Here is an 8,636-nt window from a genome sequence, read left to right on the forward strand (position 1 = left end):
TTAAATAAAAAATTAAAAAAGATAAATAAATATCTTTTTCAAATTTTAAATGTAATTTAAATAAATAAAATAACAAAATTTAAAAGTTAGCAAAATATCTTAGATCTATTTAAAATTACATGATTATAGTTATCTTAATTTAAATTTAAATAAGGTCAAATTATTTAAAAAAAAAATTAATTTAAAAATTTTAATATCTGACCTTAAATTTAAAAAATAAGATAAGATATAATCAAATTTAAAAATAAGATAGATAATTAAACAAAAAAGATAGATATTTACTATTTTTTCAAATTCAAATTACACTGATATCATGCATTAAATTTAAAAAATATTAATTAATTTAATTATGATAATTAGAATTGAATTAGGAATAGTAAATGTATAAATACAAAACTACACAAAAAATCAGAAGTTAAATCCATGAAAAAGCATGAAAAATCGAAGAAAAACGAAAAAAAATGCGAGCTGTACGGACGGTATGTTGTGCATACCCGTCCGCGCGCGCATGGGGGGTGTTTGGGCGTGAAATCTCGGCGCAGGGGAAGGCTGCATGATTTTCGCGCGCGCGCGAGTTGCAGCGACACCACCCCGATATTTTCGAAACTTCAAAAAATCATAACTAATTCAAATTAAATCGAAATTGAGTTCTGTTAAAAGGTAAATTGCATAATTTTTTCCATACTATCCAATAAAAATAATTTCAGAAACAGATATTCAATTATTTTTCACAAAAATTCACAAACATCATTCAATCATCAAATAACAGTCAATACAACATGATACCATCCAAAACATCAAACAATCGTTTTAAAGTCCAAATTTCTTGCAAGCAAATCAATTACCATGGCTCTGAGGCCAGTTGTTGGAAATTATTTTACCAGGAGATTAGATCTACTCACAAGTATATTGATTAACACCCTAAATATGAACTTTCTAAAACGATGAAATAAACACATATACAGTTTATGAAACCTTACATTGGGTGCAGCGGAATTAAATGTCTCCTTCCGTTCAGATATCTAGCCCTTGATTCTTTTCTGTAGCAGAGCATTATCAATATCTGAACCTGGATCTCTTTCTCTGATTCTTTAGTGCTGAAACTCCTTCTTGCTGAAAGTCTTTCTTCACGATCTTCCTCACTATGGTTGAGGTATCACTTGCTGTGTGTGGGCACTACTCTAACACTAAGAATTTCGAAATTGAAGAGAGAAGAAGAAAGAGAAAGGGTCGGCCAAAGATAGGGAGAGAGAAAGGATTAGTTTTTTCTGAATGAAAAGTCAGAAGAAAAGTGTAGAAATTTAGTGTAAATTTCCTGAAGCCTTAACTATCTATTTATAGCATTCCACTAGGGCTAGGTTTGAAATATTTGGCATTAAAAAAATGAAAATACCAGTTTAAATTCCCTACAAAAGTGGCCGGCCATGCATAGTGGATTTGGGTCTCACTTTTTGCATTTTTGCAGTTTTATCTTTTCTGCATCTGATTTTCTCAAAAACGCCAATTTTCTAATTCAACCATTTAAATGCCAATTCTAACTATTTAATAACTATAAATAATTATTAAATAGTATTGTCATTTATCATATTTATTAATTGAACCAAACAAAGTATCATAATTAACAAATATGTCCCTAAAACTCTTTCTTTACGATTTTGCCCTTACTTAGTGAAAAATTCACAAATAGACATAGTCTAATTTGAGAATTATAATTGATTAATCAAAACCAATTATATGAGTCTTACAAGCAATATTATCTCAACTAGTGCGGGGACCATGGGTCTATATAACCGAGCTTCCAATAAGTAGATCAAGAATTTATCACTAAAATTCACTAACTTATTAATTCTTCGTTGAATCCACGCATAGAACTTAGAATTGCACTCTCAGTATATAGAATGCTCTATATGTTCTACCATATAGACACATCATTAGTTATCCATTTTTATAATCCTAATTTGATCAATGATCCTCTATATGAATGATCTACACTGTAAAGGGATTAGATTACCGTTACACCCTACAATGTATTTAATCCTTAAAACACTTAACCCCGTATAAATGATATTTCAGCTTATGTGAAATGAGATCTCCACCATTTATTTTCGTTTGGTCAAGCTCGAGGAGATCATCCTTTACTTACTATTTGCCAGATAGAAGCTATAGATTCCATGTTTATGTTAGCGCTCCCACTCAATTGCACTAGCGTGTTCCCAAAATGTACGTATCACCCTGACCTAAGAGTAGGCTTAACTAACAAATCAAAGAACACGAATAGCCTCTTGAGATTGAGCCTAATCATAACAGGATTAAGAACATTTTATCTAGGATCAACCAGGCGATATTGACTTGAATAAATATTACGGTAAGTTTAATAAATCTAAGTCAAAGTTCAATATCGGTCCCTTCCGATGCATACTCCATGCATCCAACCTGAGTTTTACTTTAACCAATGCTCTGGAAAGAACATAGCACTTCTCCAAATGCAAGTAAACTCTGTTGTAGATTATCATATCAGTAAAACCCTATGTCTGATAAATCTAGGAATCTTTATTCACATAGTCATGTTTACTTTCCAATGTGTTGACAGCACAATAAGCAGGATCAAGTATGTGAAAAGGGTTTCAGATGAATTTATACATTATGTACATATAATCATGAAATAAATTATGTGAACCATGCAACATTAAATGTTATTTTTGATCTATATTAATAAGTAAATCTGATTATATTGAAATGAGTTTTATTTAGGGCATAAAACCCAACAGTTGATTCCCAATTTCATCCATAAATAACATAAACATATCAAGATCTTCACTGTTATTTTTTATTAAATACACATAGGTAAAATCAGAACAATCATCAATAAAAGTGATAAAGTAACATTTTTTGATTCTTGTCAAAACACCGTCTAATTCACAAATATCTAAATGAATTAATTCTAGAGGCTCACTTTCTCTAGTTATAAATTTATGTGGTATTTTTGTGATATTAGCCTGGCTACTAAAGTCACATTTTTCGAAATTATTCAAAGATAATTTATGGACTAAACCTAACTAGTCATACTCTTAATTATTCATTTGTTAACGTTACAAAGTCTAGCATGATAAGTATTAAGAGAACACAACAAGTAAACAGAAACATTCATTTTATTAACTTTAACATTCAATCTAAATATTCCTTTAGTAGCATACCCTTTCCCCATAAAAATCCAATTCTTAGTTAAAGTAAACAAATTTTCTCCTATAATTTGTGTAAACCCCGCCTTGTTGAGAAGATAGTCTAAGACTAGATTCTTTCTCATCTCTAGAGTATGCATGACTTCTTTGAAAATCATGATTTTACTAGAGGTAAATGTTAATTTCACATCACCAATACCAGCAACAATAATAGTGTGAGAGTCACCTAACAACACTTTCTTATCCTTGGTCACAGTTGTGTATGTTTTGAACATAGCACGATCAAAGCAAACATGGCAAGAAGCACCACTGTCCACCCACCACCCTACTAATCCATCAATTAGGTTGATCTTTGAAATCATAGCTGTATAAGGCAACACTTCATTTAGGTTAGCTTATGGAACAAAACTAGACCTGTTTCGACACTTGTGTGCCATATGACTCGGTTTGTTACAAAGAACAAAAATAGTACGGGGTCATTCTTATTAGGGGATGTTGTTGTTTGTTGTCATCACTGGTGATCATAAGGGCATGTGTTATCTTCAAATTTAATCCATCCAGGTATTTCTCTTTCTTACTGAAATCAACTTGCACAATTCCTGAAGCCAATCTTGCCAATTGATTAAACTGAGTTGTGTATTCAGTAACATTCATATTTTCTTTGTGGGTCAGCTGAGTAAATTCCTTTCTTTTCGCACATCTGACTACTTCATTATAGTACTTCGCGTTGAACAACTCTTGGAACTTTTCCAAAAGTCATAGTGGTAACATCACAAGTTAGGGACACCATGTCCCACCAAACTAGAGCATCTTCTTGAAACTAGAATGTGGCACATGCCACTCTACCATTGCCGGTGACACTCATAAAATTCAAAATTCTAGTAATAACAGTCAGCTACTGCTCGACTTTCATTACATCAGCACCTCCCAGAAAGACTGGAGGTGCCTGCTTGCGGAACCTTTCATACAGTGGTTCCATACAGTTCTCGCAATAACTGGTCCTGCCTGCATAGCAGGGGTAGGAGCTACTTGCATTTTTGGAGCAGGGATCGCAGGAGCACCTGTTGTCTCAAGCGTCTGATTTCATCATCTTGCTCATTAATTCTAGGTTGCATTTTCGCAAACCTATTTTTGCATTCCTGGGCAGCTTGGGCAGGTTGGGGCGGGTTAACATCACCCTGACTGCGTGCCCTGCCTCTAGGGCCTCTGCCCCAGCCATAAACATTTGGGGGAATCTGAACTCCCTGACCGCCACTGGACCCGACCGAGTTACCCTGACTCTTGGTGTTTCGCCTGGCGTCTATAGTACTAGAATAGCCTGCGTAACTGAGAGCTAGTCTAGCCAGATCGCGATCAAGAATAACTTACCAATTATCGCTTATTTTGGAAATTTAAAACATGCACCTATTCAGTTATCAGGCTACTAACATGCTTCCTTTCAGGCTTTTCTTAAATCATACTATTAAAATATACTACTAAAGTAATAAAGGCTTACTGAACCGTGAGACGAGCTGATCGCTGATGATGATTGTACATGTCGTGACGATCTTTGAAAGACAACCTCGCGGCTTTGATACCAAATTGTAACACCCTACTAGTTTAGGCATGTTAACGTGATTTTTAACTAACTGTCAAGCTCGTTACTAATTAACGAGTTTATTGAAAATCGTGATTAATTAAAACTTTACTTAATTAGTTATAAACACTAAATTAACATACTTATATAAAATTGAGATCCCGTTTACAAAAGTATTTACAAAAGTTTCACTATGCATATATAAAAATTTGTCCCCTAGCGACTATACAAAATAAGCCCTGATGTCCTAAAGACCGTATGCTCCAGGCCTAACTGCCCCGACATGTACAATCTCCATCTACTCGCTCTCACGGTTGCTCCATCAGGTGCCCATACCCCCAATTATAACCCTATCCCCGTGTCCAACACTGTAAAGCCCGCTTAGTTAATTTGGAAATTATCAGTTGTTTATGATTAATTATGAAATTATTTATAGCTATTTAAATAATTTATTATACTGTTATTTATTGAATTCAGAAATGCATTGCTATGTCATTCAGTAGTTTTCATATTTTGCATTTCCGGTGCCCGGTATTTTGGAACTCGGCGTTTGGCTCAGTAGAAATCACAACTTAGTATGTTAGTAGTTTGGGACGATTTATTAGACATTGGGAATGTCGGGAATGGCCGGGAATTTAGAATTTCCCAAAATACCCCCTTTAGTGATTTTTTATGTGATTTTAGTGTGGAGGGGCAAAATGGTCTTTTTGCCCCATTGACTTTTGTCTTTTAGTGACTTGATTAAATTGAAAAATAATATGTTATTTATTTGATTATGTGGCTGAAATAGATTATTAGTAAAGCCTTCTTTTCATTTATTTTCATTTCACTCAAAATTTCAAAGTTAGAAAATAGAAAAAAATTGCAAAACACTCTCTCTTTCTTTCCTCTCACTTTCGGCCAAGCTTTGGAGCAGCAAGGAGCTGATTTTTCTCCATTGAAGTTGCTTGTTGATTCATCTCATTTTAAGGTCCACTTCAAGCTAGGTTAGCTTTTGTTATTTCCTTCTTTGTTTTGTTGAAAAAATGATGAAAATGGTATGTTGCATGCTTATTTTTGAGTTGTGGTTGCTGCTGTATTTTGATGTAGTTTTCAGAGGTTTATTTTTGATTTAAAATGTTGATTCATGCATGTTAGGGCTGATGATTTCTTGAGTTTATTAAGTTATGAAATTTTGGCTCAAAACTATGGTTTTCAAAGAAAATTGTTGAAATCTGTTGCTGCTGTTTTGTGATGTTTGTTGTAGTTTCCAGAGGTGATTTTATGCATGTATAAGTAGATTTGAGTTGGTTTGGATGCTTGTTGGTTAGATTTAACCAAGTTTGAGTTTTGAACTCAAAGCTTGGAGCTTTAATGGTGGATTTTGATTTTGTGCATGAAGCTTTGTTTTATCACTTGGAAAATGTTTATTAGGGTCTAATTAGCAGGTCTGGAAAGTTTGGTTGAGTTTGGAAACGTTTTGGTTGGAGAATTGATTTTTGAGGTTTTTAAGGTAAAACCGGCTAACCCGTTTTACACTGCGTGTAAAACCGGTTACCCGGATTTTGCAGTAGGTGTGAAACCGGTTTTTCTCAACTTGTCGTTTCGTGCTAGTTTCGGGTTTTCAGACAGTTTGTTCTCTGCTAGTTTGGGGGTATTTTTGTATTAAGTTGCAGTAGGTTAAGTTTGGTTTTAAAACCTTTGTCCCCGTTGTGATTTAGCGTGTCACTTATCGGTGTTGTGATTTTTACGGTTTAGGAGCCTGTAATCCGCCGCTCAGCTAAGTTCCAGTCAGGTTGACCGGCACACCTGAATTCGGAATCCAGGTAAGATTAGTATAACAGTATGCATATGTAGATTACATGTTTAGCGTGCATGTAGGAAGCCTATTAGATTACATTAGTTGTATGTTGGCTTCGAACCATCCAACCCTGTCACGTCGGTACGAGCTGGAGTATGACCAAGCGGAGTATGACCGGTTTTGACCGATCAGTGACATTTGGTTGGTGGTTCCGTGCTATTGACCTATCCCGTCGGTACAGGCTGGAGTATGACCAGCAGCCGGAGTATGACCGGTTCGACCGATCAGGAGGATACTTGTCAATAGTACCGTCCCTGTGAACGTTCAAAACTCAGTACCATGTTGGACATGTCAGTAGTGGCTCAGTACCGTGTTGGACACGGCAGTAGCGGGACTAAGTATCGTGTTGGACAAGGCAGTTAGAATTATGTATGAGTATTATTATGCTTTTCTTACTGTGTCTGTCGACTCACAGTTTACGTTTATGTGTAGGTAAAGGCAAGGCTAAAGCTGATGGACCGTGAGCGAGCTTGTGAAGATTGTACATGTCGGGGCGGTTAGGCCTGGAGCGTACGATCATCGGGACATCGAGGCTGATTTTTGTAACTGGTCGTTAGACGACTTTATTTTATGTAACAGTTAAATAGTTAAATCTTTTTTGTAAATGATTTTACGATCGGGATCCCGAGTCTTTTGGTAATATTGTTTTATAAGTTTAATTAAAAAGCAAAATTTTAATTAATCACGTTTTTCCATAAACCTCGTTGATTAGCAACGAGCTGCACAGTATGTTTAAAAATCACGTAATACGCCTATGTTAGTTAGGGTGTTACAATTTGGTATCAGAGCCGCCAGGTTGTCTTCCAAAGATCGTCACGACATGTACAATCATCATCACCAGTTAGGTCGTATCACGGTTCAGTAAGCCTTTATTGCTTTAGTAGTTTATTTTATTCAGTTATGAAAAAGAAAAGCCTGTTAGGAAGCATGTTAGTAGCCTGATAGTAGAATAGGCGCATGTTTCGTTTTTAATTTCCAAATTAAGCGGCATTAGTAAGCTCTCCTTGAATACGACCTGATATGCCAACTCTTGGTTTCGCAGGCGGTTCTAATCAGATGGACACCAGGCGGACCACCAGGAGTCAGGGCAACTCAGTGGGGTCGAACCAAGGACAGGGAGCTTAGTTTCCCCCACCTGTAAGAGGCCGAGGTAGAGGTCCCCGAGGCAGGGCTCGTGGTCGGGGTGATGAGAACCCACCACAGGCTGCCCAGGCTCCCCCAGCCGATCAGGGAGCCCAGAATTGGGAGTTACGGTTTGCGGAGATGCAAGCCCGGATCGAAGAACAAGACCTCGAGATTCAGAGGTTGAGACAGCAGGGTGCTCCTGCAGTTCCAGTGCCCGTAGTTCCAGTGGCACCTGCCCCTGCTGCCCAGGCCGAGATAGTGGTGGCGGCCCATAGATTGGAACCCTTGTACGAAAGGTTCCGGAAGCAAGCACCTCCGGTTTTCCTGGGAGGCCCGGACGTGATGAAAGCCGAGCAATGGCTGATGGTGATTACCAAGATCTTGAACTTTATGGGTGTCACCGGTAACGACAGAGTGGTGTGCGCCACATTCCAGTTCCAGGAGGACGCGCTGGTCTGGTGGGACATGGTGTCTCAGATCCATGACGTCACCACCATGACCTGGGAAAGGTTCCAGGAACTCTTTAATGCAAAATACTACAACGAGGCGGTCAGAAGCGCCAAGAGGAAAGAGTTCGCTCACTTGACCCAGCGTGAGAACATGAGCGTCACTGAGTATACTACTCAGTTTGATCGGTTGGCGAGGTTAGCCTTGGGAATTGTGCCGACCGACTTCAGCAAGAAGGAGAAGTATCTGGACGGGTTAAATGCCAGGATCAGGCATGATTTGATGATCACCACAGACGACAGCACCACCTATGCTCAGATGGTGGAGAAGGCACTGCGAGCTGAGGGCGCAGTTGGGTGTATGTCAGAATCAGCCAGTACTCCGGTGAGTGGCGGAGCTCCTACCCCTCCTGCATCAGGCTTCAGCAGGGGGAGTAGTGGTTCGACCATTGATCAGAGGAAGAGAGCAC

This window comes from Cannabis sativa, chromosome 7, assembly GCF_029168945.1.
Source record: "Cannabis sativa cultivar Pink pepper isolate KNU-18-1 chromosome 7, ASM2916894v1, whole genome shotgun sequence".
NCBI lineage: Eukaryota > Viridiplantae > Streptophyta > Magnoliopsida > Rosales > Cannabaceae > Cannabis > Cannabis sativa.